We start from the raw sequence: 17757 nt of genomic DNA on the forward strand, positions 1-17757 counted from the left end.
CAAGTCATCATTGAAGAATTTTTTGGTACTGAACACTATTCGAAGCTAGAATCTGAACTCGAGACGCGTTTTTTCCAACCGATTGAAACAAAATTTTGAACACAGTACTACATTTTCAGTCACAAAATGACATATTAAATTTGATATATTGAAGTCATTGTGTTTTTGAATGATTGTAATGTTTCGTTATGTTTCTGAAAGCGCGTTGGATTTGACTCAAAATTTGATATTTGATTGAAAATTTGATCCTTCTAGCTAGCTCTCTTTGTTTTGTATAGTTGTCGTGCTAACTTATATTCGAATAACCGGACAAATAGACATTCCTCGGCATTGCTCAAAATTTGATAGAAATCTACACATTTGATGTAAAGAGCATATACAGATTTCATCCATCTAGCTCAAAGAATGTTTGAGTTATCTTTGTCGTAGACATAATGCGAAAAATGTGTTTTTCGTACTCAGGGAGATATAGAGATTCATCAAAATCTCGAGTTCGAATTTTTCGTTCATGACAATACTCTTTCTTTACATCGAATACGAGAAAGTAAAAATGAATAGTTCCTTCTGCATTGAAAAAAGATGCCAATCAAGCCAAATCGCATTGAAAAGCTGAATATTTCAATATTTGTTTGAAAAGTATTCTGAAACTCTCAACGATCATTCTTCAAGTAGCTACCCTCATCTTTTTGTTCTGTAAAAACTTATATGCATCATTTTTTGACGCATGTAAAGCAAACTTAATTTAAAACTATTTGTGGGAGTTCGTGCAGTGGAATGCAGGATGTTATGGACGCTTCCTCTTGACTCGGAATTTCAATTCTTGTACAAGCCATATAATATTAAAATGAATGTTAAAGAAACAAAGAGAATAGAGATGTGGTTTTGTTTGAAATATTTAGAGTGTTTTACGATTTGTGGTCCCGAAATTTAAAATTCATCAGATGAATAACTTCAAATGAATAGATGCTTAAGTACTTGTTAAAAATATTTAATTTTGAGTGTGTATTTCTGGATAGATATTCATCAGATAAATCGGTTTCATCAACATCTATTACAGAGCAACGCTGATATTTGCCAAGAGCATAGATTTTCTCGGCAAGTATTGAAGTTTTTTAATTAGTTCCAATAATAATAAATGGATGGCAAGTATTGAAGTTTTTTAATTAGTTCCAATAATAATAAATGGATGGCAAGTATTGAAATATCTACCGATATTAATAAATGGATTAACAATACTGAAATTTTTGAGATTTTTTTTTTTTGAATTGGTACCAATAATAAAGAACTGATTGGCAAGTACTGAAATATCTGACGTTTTTATAATTGCATCAATAATAATGAACCTATTGCCAAATATTGAAATATCATCTTATATTTTGAATTAGAACCAATAGATGACAAATTGATTGACAAATTTTGAAATATCTGGGTATTTTTTTTTGAATTAGTACTAATAGTATTAAAAACATTTATATTTTTTCAGTGATCTACAATTTTTTTCTTCTAATCTCTATAGTCGGTTATTTAGAATAAAACTTAAACCTCTTACTTCTCGGGAGGGGGGGGGTATCAATCTCTATCTAAACAACTGCCAAGGAGTCCATTTTCATTACAAGAACGCCATTCATGAGTCCCATCTTACAAACGCACGAACGAAAATCGGCTCATGGATGCCTCCGCACAAAGACAGCATTGCTGGTACACAAAAGAGCAAAATGACATCCCACTGAAGAGCTAAAAAGTGAACGGATCTGAAAAACTCAATTGACCCTGATTCCCAGCGTGCCTCGGAAGAATTGACCCACAATCATATGAAGACACCAGACCTTGGCCTTCATATAATCCATAAAGATATCTTGAGTATCGCTTACACTCTATTATACTATCCGTTCCTTTCCAAGGCGTTCCATTCCCATTGTGTGCGGGTGAGATACTAATACCTCCTTTTACAAAGAACATTTAGGGAATGGGGACGCTGAAAGCATCCATCCGGTTGGCGACACAAGAATCGTGAGTTTCGTTTGGAAGAAATTTAGAGACTGAAATGTCGGCAAATGGTGGAATGTATTTTGTTTATTGAGTAGAAGAGGAACGATAATTTATTGTAATGCTCAAGGATTTTTTTGTTTGTTTGTTTTTTGGAAAGAGATTTTTAACTGTGATGATGAGATACATGCGCAAAAGATGATACTAGTGGGAGTGTTTTCCTTTAGAATGTGTCGCATATTCACAGAATACGGCTTTGTTTCGTGTTACAAGTTGGTCATAAAATCTCTGTCTAAATACTGAAAACTATTGAGAAATAATAATCGACCTCTGTAAATAATAACAATATTGTAAAATTGTCTTATTTCCACCAAATATTGCGATTAATGTTGAAATAATTATTTTACATTCATTTTATATCAAAATGGCGTCAACGTAGGGAAAAGTTCATTGTGTCCTATAGTTCCATGAAATAAAATTGGTCAATACTGTTCAGTTTCCGGATTAATTAAATGACAACGCCAGTTGAAAATATTGATTCATTCTAGGTTCACAAATGCTGACAGCCAAAAAGTTGGATAAGAAGTCGGTGGTATTTTTCGGGTCATCGGGGATACTCACATTACTGACATTAATGGTTTTATTAACAACTTTCTTTATAATATTTCGAAATAATTACATGCTAAATTATAATATTTTAAAAAATATAACATTAATTGAGAAAGCCCTTGAATTCTCGCTGCATTTTCGCAATGGGGGTGGGAATCGAGGATGCCTTCTCTGTGATCAGTTTTATTCACATCCCGATGCAATTTAATTTTAATACCAAAAATATTTATCAAATTTAATTTTTCTTGCGTTTTGAACTACCAAATTCACACAAACAGGTAGATTGATAACGAAATAATTGACGAATTCAATCCAAAATACTACACAAATATATAATACAGTAGCCAAATAATATCTATTTTATTAACTTGTTCCAGTTTTTGAGTGACCATGTTTTATTGAACACAAATAGGCTAAATTTGTTTGATGAATTTCGTCTAAAATTGAAAGATAGCCTAAATTCGGACACGATCAAAACTGACTTATTTAATTCATCCAGGTTAATATACCCTGTAGACAGGAAAACAAATGTATCGTTCTTCATCTTAATTATCTTTATCTATCTTTCTTTTTCCTATTATCTTCATTATCTTATATTATCTTTAAAATATTTTTTCCAAGTTTGGAAGATGTAAATATGTAAAAGTTTCTCATAATCGTTGGGTTGTATATTTTACATAGTTTAGATGTTTTGCTTATTCATCATAGCTAGATGTTTTGCTTATTCATAAACTAAAATAAACAACACAAAATTTATTTACAATTTTTTTTGGAAGAAATTGAAAGTGTCGGGAATTTTTTTTTCCTTGGGACCAAATCTTTTGAAAGATCCAATCGATAACAGCAATTCAGCAATTTGGATATCTACCCTCATTGACATAATTATTATGGAAAACACCAAACATTTAAGATTTCTGTAGCGATCATAAAAATTTAGTTATTTTATTATTTCATTTATTTACTATTCCGATTTCCCTACTTAACGCCTTGAAGGTGGCCTACCCATTTTTTTGCTTTACTTCAAAGTAAATGTTTAAAATTGGAAACTCAATTATTTTTGCCCTTCTAACAGCATTAAATGAACAAAGCAGGCTCATATCGCCCCAATCTCTAAAAGATTTCTTTTGTAACAGGTTTCCATGTAATATGAATGCGAACGAAGAAATTGCAGCTCTTATTGAAAGCAATGAACAGTTCCATACAAAATGTGAGATAAATTTAACAAACACTTGTATAGTTGATTTTTTGTTTTGTTTTTGTTTTTGCTTGGAAAAAAATGCATGCACTTATTTGTGCGAAAGAGGATAGCAGTTATAAGAAGAACAACATTTCAAATATTTTAAGGCCTTGTTACAGATTAGAGACATTTTAGATCATGTATTATATTCGTCCAGTGACGCTTACGCCTTATATGGCAATTTCCTGTTAAGTGGAGCTATGTTTTCATGACATTTTATTAGAAATTTCTTGAAAAAACTTCAACATACAAGCAAAAAAAGAGTGTCGATCCAGAATGGAATTCTCTCTGAAACTTCATTTGTATGAATGAATTCAGCTCTTTTTATTTACTTTGTTTTGAATCCCCATGATCAAGTGGCATATTTGAATCTTCGGAACTGTCATCTGCCAAGGATCTATCGTGTCAATGAAATGTATTATCATTGATAAGATCCTCAGATTGTCTGGTCTGGAAATTTGTTGATGGAAAGACACGACTGTCGTCTGACTTCGTTTCGTAATGACGAGATTTATTTTCTATCTGTTAGTATAATTTCAGAGAAACGCTGTGGATTCCCATGACATGATTTACTATCTTTTATACTTCGTAAAATACGAGAGAGGAAAAAATAGTAGAATAGTTAAAATTAAATAAAAAAAAAGTATCAAGCCGTCAAAAAATTTCTCATTTTTTAGAATTTCTGCTTTTTAGACATCTTTACCCCCCCCCCCCTCCCCCCAAAAAACCTTTACATTTTAAAAAAAAATTATGCCTGTCAGTCCGATACGATGAATACGATAACTCAAAAAGACTTTTGAGCTAAATTCATGAAATGCAATCTGTGACCTTAATATGAAATTTTCAGTTTTCTGTTAAATTTGAAGTATAAATATTCGCCGAAAGTCTGTTCTGCTAGAATCTAGGTGAACACGGTAGCTACGAAACGTAAAAGCTAGATGAATAAAGTTTGGTACATAAATTTAGCATCAAGTCTGACTAAAAGTTTACTGTCTGTCTATGTACTTCCGCAAGCAAATAAAAGTGTTAACTCAAAAAGATAATGATTTAAACATATTTGAATCTGGCCGGTGATCTTTATCATAAAATTGCAAATCGAGTGCGTCAAATTTCGGTTTAATTCAGTCATAAAAAACGGCCCTTGTTCAAAATGCATACTTGTTTTTCTCCTCTATACTAAGAAGCACAGAATGTTTATATGTGGGACTCTGAAAATAAAAATCTGAGTACTCTTGGTGCTAGCGACTTTGCTCAAGATTCATGATTTTATGCGAGGTGGTTACATTTTTATTAGGCCACGTGCGAGAAAGGAGGCACTAACCTGACAATATTGCGCAAACATATCGAATACACTAAGAACAATATCTCTAGGTATATTTGAAATTGTTGCCATCTGCAGCTTTTGTTAAATGGCTTTTAAAATCATTGTTCATCACTTATCACTTATCACCATTGTTCATCATTTATCACCAAAGCATAACCCAACAGTGATAATTAGGATATCTCTACCAAATATTTGAATTATTTTATTAATGTAAGGAATAGTAAAACTAGATTGTTGATTTAATTTTAAAAAAGATAATTATCTGCCTGAATAATTATTGCTATTTGTCAATTACCCAGATATTTATTCAGCAATGTCTTTTGCACTAACACTTACCAACATAAAATAATTTTTTTTTTAACATCACCTTTCAAAGTAGAATTGCTCTAATTAATATTTACTACATTTTATCAGTCACATCGAGCTTTGCGAGACTTTTCAAAATGTTAATTTTGAATCACTTCTTGTCCATTACAACAAGAATCGAGTCGCTTCCATTCTTCGGAGTACGAAAAAAATCTCCTTGTTAACTTCGCGATTCTTTCTGCGGTTTGACATTAACGGGTGGTATGTTCAGCCTCAGCAAAAATGCTCATAAGCTAAAAACTCTAAATATTTTATTATTTAAAAAATTAATCCTTTATTCTTTTGATCTTTAAATGCTAGAAATAAACCTAATAAAAGACATTTAAATGAGCGAACGAATGACTCTTCTCAAAAATCGATAAAGCTAATTTAATTACATTTGATATGCGCATCATTTTTGAACCGATATCAAAAAATTAGTTTATCTCAGAATTATCGAACAAATTTACTTCCATTTCAATTACTCTCCTCTGTGCAACGATGATTATTGCACAAGTTTAATGGCCTTCTCTGAAATGCGACAAATCGCATACGGATGGCAGTGAAAGCAAACACGATTTTTTATGCAAAATCAAGAAAAATAAAAAATGCTGGGTTATGAAATATTGCATTTGTCTTTGGAACTCTATTCATTTTAATGCAGAAAAGAATACTAAAAAAATGTGTTTAGAAACAAAGGGAATTTTCTTCATCCAACTTTTTCTTGTATTTGAACGCTAATGCATGTTGTTTCTAACTCTTGTTGTTGTTTCTTATGGCACTTGCCATGGACAAGCCCGCTGTTCTAAGACAGCCGATTTAAGCCTAAGGAGGAGCGCCTATTGTTTTTATCGTAGAGCCAGCTTGGGCCAAAAGTACGACTTGACTACTCACGCATCACTCATTCACTTCCACAACCCCTTTTTACAGGAGGGCACATTCACACATCTCACAGATAGAACAACCATGCCCAAGCCGGGACTCGAACCCGGGACGCACAGATCACGGGGAAGATGCGCTACCCCTATGCCAAGACGCCGGAGTTTTTAAATCTACCTTCTTTTTGATCCAAAATTTAATCTACAATTCGAACAAACTTTAATCTAGTTGAGTTCAAAATTTAATCTATTGATCATTTCAATCCAAAAATCAGTCACTCTGGAGCTTCATCTATTTAATGCGTTGCGCTTTTGAGACGGTGCATTTACAAATGGACGAATAGACAGGCAGTCAGTTTTTGAGTTTTGGAGCAAAATTTGAAACACATCAACATTTCTTGGGATAAGACTACATTCCAAATCTCGTCTTGCACCCATGCGTTCGGTTCACATAGAAACGAACTGAAATGTGGATGAAGTTCCCCTGAACGCAGTGAGTTCAAAATGTGAGGCAAAGAAATACGAAACAATGCATTAACAATGGATACTTTCTACTCAATGAACTGGAATTGCATAGAGAGAGTTAAAATTTCGCTCATAAATTTCCTAAGAAAATAAGAAAGGATGAAAATTCAACTTCCTATGAAAATGAAGTCTTAAATAAATTTCGACATTTTCAAGAAAGCGTTCATTCCACATGAACAGACAAATACTTAAAATGTTTTTGCCTTCTAATGGAAAAAGAAAGAAAAAAAAGTGCAGGATATGCACCATGGAATGGGGTTTGGTTCTTTTTCCATTGAAACCATGGCAAAAGAATTCCACATTCATTTAGGTACCATCATCACGTAGCATTTGTTTGCAGATCCAGATTGTACGGCTAATTACTTTTAGAAATTAAATACCAAAAATAGATTCTTTATGGACGTTTGAAACGGATATCTTGTCGTTCTCAATTCCTATATAACTTGCGCGAGCAATGGAGCGTGGCACTGACATTTCTTTGAAGCAGCCATTGTGTCCAATCCCAACAATGCACAGAATTAAAATCGCATGGATGGCGTGAGTCTGAGACGATGATAACCAATGGATTGGCGGAACTTTCCAATGACAGTAGAGCAGGAGGTTTCATCGATGGTGGTCAAGAGGTTAAGGAGGACAATTCAATGTCTGCCAGAGATTCGATGGGACAAACAGGAGACAAAAAAATTTGAAAGGAGGAAAAACAATTTTAGAAAACAGAGTCCTTCCTATTAAAATGGAAGCATTTTTAAAAACACGTTTTTATTAGTGTGTTGAAATGCGGCAAATAATTTATTTTTATCAAACATCTGGAGTACAAAAACAAAAAGTGTAAAGTCATAGGGCGTTCATAAAAATACTCTAAGCAAGTTTCAATTTTTGTAATATCACCAATATATTATAATTTTCAATGAATATTTAAGAATTGAATTTAGTTGTTGTGATTTTATTATTTGTGTTTTAAGTATCACACTTTTGCGGTTTTTCTTTTGAAATCTGGATGAGGTGATTAAAAAAACATTTTATAATTCTTAATTTGCTAGAAAAATCATTATTTAAAATTTTTTATTCTTACTTTTTTTTCAATATTATTTGCAGAATATTTCATAGATCATTATTTAATTATCATGAAATTTCAGAACCCTTTTTTTTTCTATCGATTGATTTCTTTCATTTCATTTAAAAACTTAACTAAACGTAACTTATTGATGAATTATTAAACTCCTAAAAAATGTTGCTAAAAATGATCAAATAAATGCACAACATTTCAAAGCCAGAGAACATCAAAATAGGAATAAAAAATCCACCTTTTACTCTGAATGAATGCGAAAGACATTTGCAAATAAGGAAGAATAAGTGTGTGAAACGAAAACTTTAACATGTTGTTAAAAGTGTTTAGCAATTTATATTCATAAATAGTTCTACTTTTTCAGAAGCATTTTGAAAATCTGTTTCTATTGAATTTACATAACATTTTTAAATGCTCATTCCTAGTATATGCCATGGTCATTTTTAACTCAGATATGTGTTGGAAAAGAATGAATGGTGATGCATATATGACTATTTCATAAATGAAATTGACCTTTCTTTTGGCACGAACCTGACTAATGATCGCTTAACAAAGGAAAATGGTGCCGGATATAAAGTCGAGCCACGCTAAAGCTTCCTATAGAGAGTATTTGTTTTCACTTTCTAACATACGAGAAAGAAATGTCGAAAAATTCCAACTCGACGGATCTCCTTGTTTCCATTTGAAAAACACATTTTTTTGGCATCGTGTCTGTCCGTCGACTCAAAAACGCCACGAGACAGGCGGATGAAATGAGTCTATGTTCCATTCACCCCATTTGCAAATTTCTATCGAGCAAAATTTATTCAGAGGAAATCTGTCTGTCCAGTGACTCGAATGTCAGCTGACACAATGAAAAGAGCAAGATGGATAAAATTCGGCACATCTACAGTGCAGATGTTGAACTAAATAGAAATGTCAGTCGGTCTATACTTTCAGTAATAGGTAAAAGCGATAGCTTAAAAATTTAAAAATATCAAATTTGTTATGTGATTGCAGTTATAATTCTGTATCCAATGTGTGGTTTCAATCGGTTGGGAATGAACGCGTCTCACTTTTATTGGAGAGTATATGTGAAGAAGACCATTCACGCCGGCGTTTGCGGCCATTCGATTCATGAATCTGAAATCTATTCGTTAATGAAGTGAAAGCCATTTGTCAGAGTGTTAAGCCATTGATGTCTCCGAAATGAGGCTCTTATTGGATTTTAACCGCAATAGAGAGAATCTGTTCTTTAACGGAGAGGCAGGAAAATTCGAACGAGATTTCTTTTATGTTTAAAATGAGCACCATCATTTCATTTTTCAATGACTTAATCATCAACACTCCATTTGAATGGGTTCATTAGCATTTAAGGTTACTTTTTCGGTTGTCGAATAGGGATGATTATGTTTTCACAATTTTGAATATTTTTCTAAAATATCAACTGTTTCATGAATGGCCTGCCATTATTACTTTATTATAGTTCCCTCTGGAGACATGTAAGCCTGAGAAAAAATTTATTTAACATATTTCACATACTTTTATTAAATGACTTCAAATAATTTTGAATTCGTGTTGTGGAATATATATTTAATTATTAAAAGAAGCCAATGGAAAAGAAAATAATACATTGCTAAAGAATTCGATACTTTTTGTACAAAAGTTAGAGCTCATTCGATTGCAGCTCTGGAGATGTCATGTAAATATATCTGACGCTAATTTAAACAGAAACAGAGGGCTAAGCGGGTTGTAGAGCTTGTATGGTGAGCCGTTTATGATTAAACTAGGAAGCTCTTTCATTTTTTTTAGTTGCAGTTTATTGCATCTATTTTGAAATTTTTTCGACTTTGAGTGTATGAAAGAGATTGGAATTTAATCATACAGTAGATCAACCATTTAAAAGACTTTAAAAGAACGAATTTTGGATATCCAGAGGAATATTTAAAATATGTTTCAGTAGCTTTTATACGCAGAGCTTTGTTCCAAGTGGTATTATATCCGCTTCTCTGAAGCACAAATGGAATTAAAAAAAATGAGTGAAGGAGTTGCTTTAAATGGAGACTTTACAAAGCAGAATGTAGTATTAGTTACTTTATTGTCATTAAAATAACATTTGCTATTGTATGTATATTATCCGGAGGCTAACAGCTTGTGTACTCATTAGTTTTTTAAATAGAAGCGGGTGCTTGTTCCACTTTACATGGTCTGATGCACACCTGTTCACTTGAACCAGCGCATTCATTCTGCTTCGCATAAATCCGGCAAAACCTTTCTACTTCATTAAGTCTCCCAAGACAAAGGATCTGATCGGAACCTCTTTTAGAAAACACGAAATGAAACTTGCACAGTTATACACAAACAAAAAGATACGAAAAAAAGTTGTTTTTATGGGGTTTTACATTTTATTCAGGATATCAGTTGTCCGATATTTTATGTGAATTAAATGGAAACATATATGAATAGAAATACAATGTTTTTATTAAAAGGCAGAACTTTCATGAGAGACAATACAATGAAGCCACAAAATAGCAAATCTACCGTTGATGGCTTTGTGGCAGATTCTATTCTATGAAAATCCACCTCGCTTGCGTGTCATCTCGCGACGGTCAATCGCCCTCCAAACAGTGGAGGTTTAGTTGAAGTCATCTGAACATGAATCAAAACCCGAACTGAATGACTTAATATGTATTATTTAATTAACACACTCATTAATTCATTCATATATTAGACTTATCCTATTAATCATATGTGAATCGAACGTCTTAACCAGTGGCACCTGTCAGTGGTGGATTTCCAATTAGGCAACTTCCTAGGGTCGCTTGGTTGATGGAAAATCGCAAACAGATTCATTTTTAAAAAATGATATTAATCTAGTAGCTTCGTAAAAAAATTTGCAAAAATAACAAATAGAAAAATCTAAATACAAATTCTATTGATTAATAGTATTGAAACTTATTCAAGTAGAATGAATCAGTTAACAATTCTATTTCATTCCAATCGCCTAGTTCTGCATTTAATATGATACTGTACTACTGCGCTCACAAATGGATGCCACTCAGCCGTGAGTCAGAATAAATAAATAAAATCGTATGCATTTTTGAGAAGTAAAAGAAATAATAAAAAATAATATTTAGCAGCGAGTATTTTAATTAAGTTGAAACTGCGTTGAAATATGGAGCTCATTTAACCAATGTCTTAAGTAAATGAAATTAATAATAATTCAATTTTAATCATTATGCCAGAAAAAACAATTGAACTCATCATGCGCCTCAAAAGTATCTAAATCCGCGTCTGCGGACCGTGCAGTCAAATTGTAATCCTTCATTATGAGGTATGTTTGAATTACTTACATTTTTAGTCTTTTTACATTAAATTTGAGCTGTTTAATCTTTATTTAATACTAATTTTTGCGAGTATTTTAGTTAATAAGCTTGTCGGCGCTGCCGAGCATTTTTAATTCTTATTTCTCATCAGAAAAATTAATAAGGCAAAGACTGCCCTTTTAGTAAATAAATGTAAACGAAAATAATTGGCATGACACCATATTTAAATTTTTTTGACAACATTTAATTGACGTAGGACGAAATATAACACACAAGAACACTATTACAAAATTTAGTACGTTAACATCATAGAACTTTCGAACATCCAACAACCTTCTCTCGGCCCCGTCTCTCCCACCATCCTCCTTCTCGACACTCTTCCCTTCAGTTCGTTTTCTGGTTCTAATCATCCGCAGCGCCCTCACAAAGCTTTAATACAAAATTTAAGCTCAAAAGTTGTTTTATAATTAATTTTCCTATTTTTCTTTTAGTACATCTATAAACATTCACTCAGCCACTTCTCAACAATAAAATTTCGCTTCACAGCAAGATTGGAATGGCATTAGAAAGAAGAACGCTTCATAATACAAGTTTGAAAAATAAGCATTACTAAACGCTATTTATTAGTATTATGGAAGATAGAGGTGATAGATAAATAGCAATATGTAGTGTGTTGGCAGAGATTTTTAAAATTTTATATTAGACTTTTCGCTCAACATGATTGTTAAGATAGGTTCTATTCCGTCAGCACAGTCAATGCCCCACCGAAAAGAATAGTGAAAATTTGTAAGTGCTCAGTTTTAATTTATAAATGAAAAAAAAAATAGTAAGTTTTGATTTAAGGCAAATTAACTGATTGCTTGAAAATTGTTTCCCCACCCATTTAATTTTATCTGTGCATTAAATTTTAAAATGCTGCTTTAAAGAAGGCACCGACAGACGTCATAGTACGGCCATTTAATTACTTTTTTCGCTGCGTACAGATGCATAATCTTCTGAAAGTGATAAAAAATGAAACTTTGTCTTCTATTTCTGTATTTTCTTGCATTTCACAAGAAAACAGAATAGAACGATTCTCATTACTGTAAGACTGTTGATTGAATTTAAACATTAAACGTTAAATGAAACAAATTAATGATTAAATTTACACAAGCTGCGGTATCGCAGCTCTCGTGCTCGAGCCTTCTCTGAATTTCAGTGTTGCTGTTAAAAATTGAAGAATGATTATGCCATGTCATATACCGTTGTAATTATTTAATCACAATTCCAAATTAATTTTTAAAAAAACTGGCAGTTTAAATGTGCATTTATAAAAAAAAAAATGTTCTTAAATCTATAGTTCAGTGCGCATTTAAAATGGAAAATTGACTATGACGTTTGGACAAAGAAGGGCCCCTAGTTCGGTCCCTGAAGGGAGTCAAGGGGACAAAGCATTTATGCTTTCATGTCATTATTTTTAAAGCCAAATGTGACAATCGTGTAAAAAATACCTTTGGTACTATTTTCCTCTAACACCAGACTGTGAGATAAATAAGTCCCATGGATGTCCCGTTCGCACGTTATGCCACTGGATGTTTACAAATGAATAATTGAATCAAATGAAAAAAATTTCATTTTATTATTGATTAAATAAAATTAGTCTCTGAGGATTCTTTGTTTCTTTTGGATTTCGTAAATGTCTAAATTTTTCGTATGAGAAATTATATATCTGGCTGTAAGACCTCATAAAATCGTTAACCATGGGATAATAAAGTACTATATCAAGACAAAGGTCTCATGATTTTCATCAAATTATAAACGTGTTTTAAAGAATCATTTTAGCATATCGTTGTGCCTTTTGTTCATTGTATATGCAAAACTCAAAAGTATTTTCTTAAATATAATTTTTGGAATATCGCATGCACACCTTAAGAACGCAGTAGAAATTATGAGAAGTTTTAATGATATATTTTCCTCGATTGCATTTCTTCGATATTGTTCCATAAAAAGAAAAAAGAGAAATGTGTTCTGAAACAGATCGAGATTTTTCTTCATTCAGAATTCACAGCGCGCTAGCTTTGAAAATCTAAATATATAATACTATCTGTCATAAAAAAGCAATTCTATAATAATTTTATATTAAAATGTTTGCTTAACAAGATAGTTTTGCTTAAACAGAATTTTTTTCACATATGCATTGACATAAATTAAATTAATGCAAGACATAAATTATTTCTGTATAGTTAGTTTAAATATCACACATTATTTAATATATCCATACACATTTTTAATTTGATTTTACTTTATTAAACTTTAAAAATAAAGAAAATTTGGTCAAGTATTTTTAAATATTTTGAATTCTATATATTTAAATATTTAAAATAAAATTCTTCCTCTCCAGCAACTTTTAGTAAATTGTCGTTTCCAATGATTTAATGCATAATATATTCAAACCTTTTCAATGAAGTTTGCATATTCTATTCAAGAAGCTGCTTCTGTTTTTTTCTAATCTATCAATCTTTCTTTAAATAAATATAAAAAAACAAGATAAATTAAAGCAAACAGCGCCCTGAAAGTGCTTCCATGTGACTTAATAAATCGATTCTGTTTTCTTAGAAACCGAGTGAAGGCTTTTATTCATAAAAATAGGGGCATCAAATCATTCATTATTGATTCTTCAAAAGTGGACGTGAAATTTTCTGCCCTTCACATTTTTAAAGTTACGCATTCTAAAGAAAAATTATTTCATCCCTCTTTCAATTATTTTTCACCGATTCATTCCAGATCAAAGTTGTTCAAAATAGAACAAATTTCAAACACCATTTTCTCTGAAATTATATAAAAAAATTGAAGTAAAAGGCAATTTTTTATAGATTTCAATTATCTACTAATTACAAAATTAAATAAAATAGTTCAGTTTATCAAATTAACTGCAAATTTTGAAAATTGTCATTTTCCCACCGAATACAGAATGGTTTATTCATTATTTCTCTAGAATTATTTGTTTTGAACTGTCCTGCTGTTTAATTTTGCGATCTTAAATATGTATAAATATATGTGAGTCTTCATCAAAAACTGCATAGTGCATACGTAAATTTTAAAAAAAAGTAGACAATTAAGCAAATTAATTATAAAAAAAAAGAAATTCTTTAAAAAAATTTCAATCAAATATGATGCCTCATTTGTAAAAATATTTGTATAATTATGATTCCCTGTCACAAATATCTAACAAATGAATACAGTTATTGCTAGTTTACCATCATTAACTAATACTGCGTAGGAATACAGCTACAATCACAGATAGTTAAACACTTAAAATAAAACTGTTTGTAGCTCATTTTCCTTAACAAAGTGAGGATTGAACATATTTTATTTTGTTTCACTTTACTTCATTTTTGATTTCCGTCACATTTTTTTCCTTTCATTTCAGAAACATTCTTGTAAAATCTTTTTCTGCAACACTGCGTGTTTCCATGAATTGTCTTTCAATTCATTCTTTTCCTGAACTCTTATTTTATTTTTTCCTGTCATTTAGCATAATTTTTTTTTAATTTTTTCCTGTCATTTAGCATAATTTTTTTTTTATTTTTTCCTGTCATTTAGCATAATTTATATTTTTCTAATATTGTATTTAATTTTAACATTTGCTAATATTTAGAATGAAATTACATTTTTCGAACACTCTTATCATTTGTTTATTATAAAATCGAAAAAAAGAAAAAGAATTATATTATTTATAATATAATTCTTTTTCTTTATAATAATAATTAATTATAATAATAATTCTTTATAATTTTAACTCCGAATAAATATTTCTAAAACTAACTGCAATTTTATTCACTAATCTTTAATTAATTTTAAGATTAATTTTATTAATTCATCTTTGCTCAGCGAATTAACCTTTAAAAGTTCGATTTAAAATGTGCGCTCATAATAAAACCAAATTACATTCATCTCATGGTCTTTAGAGAATCATTTATTCATTAATCATCACTCTGATGTAATAATAACTGCCCGCTTTTAAATCATCACCAAGAAAAAAATATTTTTAAGTTCACATCGATAAGTTTGTAATTTGTTCAATTACGCGATTCATTATAAAAATAAGGGAAACGAATGTCATGGTCTTCGTGCTTAAACCAAAAGAGTCCAGACAACATCGGCTGGTTATTCTCCAGGAACGTGACATAGAATTTGCTTTAGAGAGCTTTCAATTATTCGGCTTCCTTATCCGATCCGAATTATCTGCCGAAGCCGGTTTATTGTTTTGCACTTGTGCATGGACACAGCCATGAGTGGGCAGTTCTAACAGACCGTCCGGTTGGGAAGGCGATAAAATCGAACAAACGATGAGTCTTCTAAACCGTATCTATTGAATGATGGCCAAACAATTGGAGTGTTTTAATGGTGATCGGAGCAAACGGCGATTTTGAACTTCTTTTTCAATGTCCTCCCCTCCCGGTGATCAGAGATTTAGCTTTCTGTTTCAAAAGTCAAATCTTTTCTTTTGTTCCAAGATTTCGGGAAGTGGAACTAGCTGAAATGACCTCCAAGTGTCTTTCGCGTAACGAAAAATGTCAAGAAAAACAAAACAAAAATATTTTGTAATAATTTGATGAATGTCTGAAATGTGTACTGGAAACTTGAATGAAATGGGACCAAAGAAATTTTATTTATGGTAACAAAGGAATTTTGTTTTTCTAAAAAAATGCAGTGTCTCAGTTATTTGATTGAATAGTTAACTGTGTGTTTTTATCTAAACATGACGAAAATTCTGTTATTTTATTTTTTTAAATTAACTCCATTCATTTGGATGAACACAGAAATAGGTATTTTATCTGACTGTGAAAATTCTTTTCCTTTATTTTAAAGAAATTAATCAAATTTAGTTTTCGACATTCAATCCAGAAGTTAGTTCAAAGGTCGGTACATTTGATCAATGTTTGATTAACACCTTTATTATCACACTTCAAAGAAGTCAAACATCTCTAAGGTCCGGAAACATTTTGAAGAATTAATTTTAAAAACTTTATGCAAATTCACAAAATAATTCAACTGTGCGAACATACGCATAAAATAAAAAAAAATAACAATTACATATTTAATGCAACAGAGTTAACAATAATTTAACAACAAAATATCTTTCCTTTGTGTGATCATTTTAAAAACAGGCCATAAAATAATAATTGCCAAAAACATTGTTGTTGTTGTTACTTATGGCATTTACCATAGACATGCCTGCGGACGAAGGCAGTGATTGAAGCCGAGTTTCTGCAGTAGCTTCTGAGGGCAAAAGCCTCTAAGCAAACGAGGGCAGAAGCCTGACTTCTAGCTGATATGAAGATTACACTCACCCGCACAACCACTCTTTACATGGGGGGGGGGGGGGGCTCTTTCACACACCTCACAGATAAAACACAGGGTAAAGAACAACCATGCCCAAATGAGGACTAATTATTAGCATCTGTGAAAATCTGTAGGAGATGTTAACTGAATTCAAATTTAATTTTCTTTTAGATGTACTATTTATTAAATCATAACCCAAATCTACTGCTGAAAAATAAGTCAGAATTAAAAAAATGATTTTTACATTAATATATGTATTACATATTCTTCAGATTTTTTTTAAAGATCGTTCTTATATGTAAAATAGAACATAAAAGATAGTGATGAAGGCAGTTCTGGTAATGCACTCTTCAACATCTGTACTTTTATTGTAAATTTTTATTGATCAACCATGCTTTTTTCCATATTTCAAACATTGTAATTATTTCCAAATTCAGAAGAGTTCAGAGCCGTTTTAAACCTTCCAGAGTAACTCTGATAATACAAATCTCGAAGCCGCTTTTCCCACCAAATTTTTAAATCGATTTTAATTAAAATTTTATTCAGCAGTTTTAAGAGCAAATTTTGAAAAAAAATTGCAGTCAATTTCTAAAAAGTCCATTTCAATGTTTCACATATAAAAAAGTGCACAGTTAAAATATAAAATTACTTTAAGAAAAATATTAAAAACAAAAGACAACATTTTTTAACACACTCTAAATAATATTGTAAAAGGAGTGACATTTTTTTGAAACTGAAAAGATCTAAATTTTTTAGAATTATAAAATAGCATAAGGAATAACTTAATATGGTAATATGGTAAATGGTAATTGGGAAATCTTAATGGTAATTAGGTACAAGTGCCGAAATTAATTTAATCAGTACTCGATTTTGACAAATTTGATTGCACGATCCTCTGTCACTAAATGAAAGTATAAAACTAAATAACTTTCTAAAACTGCTAAACATTTTCAAGAGCTGAGGGGCTCCTTGGCAATTGCAAACTTTGCCTATTTAATAATCCTGCCCTCCCCCGATTAGAATTATTTAAATAATCTCTTTGGACTGTTGACTCTCGTACTGTAGATTCAAATCTCTTGGGAATTTAATTAGAAATGGCTTTAAGGGCACGTTTCGATGTACCCGTTGATTCGGACGTTCTTAAACAATTTTTTCCC

This window comes from Argiope bruennichi, chromosome 8, assembly GCF_947563725.1.
Source record: "Argiope bruennichi chromosome 8, qqArgBrue1.1, whole genome shotgun sequence".
In the NCBI taxonomy this organism is placed as follows: domain Eukaryota; kingdom Metazoa; phylum Arthropoda; class Arachnida; order Araneae; family Araneidae; genus Argiope; species Argiope bruennichi.